Consider the following 1,272-nt stretch of genomic DNA (forward strand, 5'->3'; position numbering starts at 1 on the left):
CGGAACACATGAAAACATATCAGCGCAACTCGCATACAGACTGCACACAGCAATCGTTCCTACACATACCAAGTTTTGGTCGACCATACCAATCTCTCACAGAACAAGTGAGCGCATACCAAGCTTCCACTTACGATTAGGTGAGTGCGCAGTGGATCCCCATACGGGGCAACCGTGTGAGTTTACCAGCATTCAGCACTAACAAATGTCTGCACTAGTATCACGCAATACAATTTGTTGCGTGCCAGTATCACCACACTACAGGGGGGGCCCTCCAACTCCCTACACCACATGCACGAGCTAAGCAACGGCGTCCCCCACACTACAGGTTACCCATGCCAACCTCCCCACCTACACTACAAGTAGATATGCCAACCTCCCCTACACTACAAGTTGCCATGCCAACCTCACCTACACTACAAGTAGATATGCCAACCTCCCCTACACTACAGGTTGCCATGCCAACCTCCCCTACACTACAGGTTACCATGCCAACCTTCCCAACACTACAGGTTACCATGCCAACCCCCCTACACTACAGGTTACCATGGCAACTAACCTATACTGCAGGTTACCATGTCAACCTCCCCTATACTACAAGTTACCATGCCAACCTCCCATACACTACAGGTTACCTTGACAACCTCTCCTACACTACAGGTTACTATGACAACCTCCCCTACCCTACAGCTTGGTTTGAAAACATTCCATACAGTATACAGGTGTACACACAAACCTCACCTGCACTATATAGCTTACTATGCCAACCTCCCCTACAACACAAATAGACCTGCCAACCTTTTACATACCGGATTACTGCGCCATACTGGATATACTGCGCCATCCTCCCATATTACACATAAAAATGCCGCATCCAATCTCGCTAATACTGCATTGGATGAAGCATTGTGAGCATCTCGCCGCATATCAAAGAGCACGAGCTCGGTCTCCGCTATACCACCGGGTCACTTACTGTAGATGCTCCGAGCGTGTAGTCTTCACATGTCCATCACATCGCACCGTCGCGTATCTTCCTTTCCTAAACTCTCTCTCTCTCTCTCTCTATCTATCTATCTTTCTCTCTCCCTCACTCGTCGCGTGCAATCAGCCGCACACCTTGCCGCGCAGGTGTGGAGTCGCGAGCCGCTCAGTGTCATTTGCGCCTACAAAGCTGCCGCGGCAACGAAGCGCTGCCGCCGACCGCCAAGGTGGCAGCACAATCGATGCTCGCACGAATCACAACATATATACATACATATATATATATATATA

General features: G+C 49.6%; 1 protein-coding gene across 1 annotated transcript in view; it reads right to left on the reverse strand.

Annotated features, from left to right (window-relative positions):
• The window catches only part of LOC106813705 (serine/threonine-protein phosphatase with EF-hands 2-like), a 22,389-nt gene extending 21,281 nt beyond the window's left edge, over nucleotides 1–1,108 (reverse strand). The window contains exon 1 of the mRNA XM_014817913.1: nucleotides 974–1,108. The gene's annotated coding sequence lies outside the window, so the exon portion shown is untranslated. The remainder of the gene's footprint in view (nucleotides 1–973) is intronic.
• Nucleotides 1,109–1,272: the final 164 nt, after the last annotated feature.

The sequence above is a fragment of the Priapulus caudatus genome, unplaced genomic scaffold, assembly GCF_000485595.1.
Source record: "Priapulus caudatus unplaced genomic scaffold, Priapulus_caudatus-5.0.1 Scaffold812, whole genome shotgun sequence".
NCBI lineage: Eukaryota > Metazoa > Priapulida > Priapulimorpha > Priapulimorphida > Priapulidae > Priapulus > Priapulus caudatus.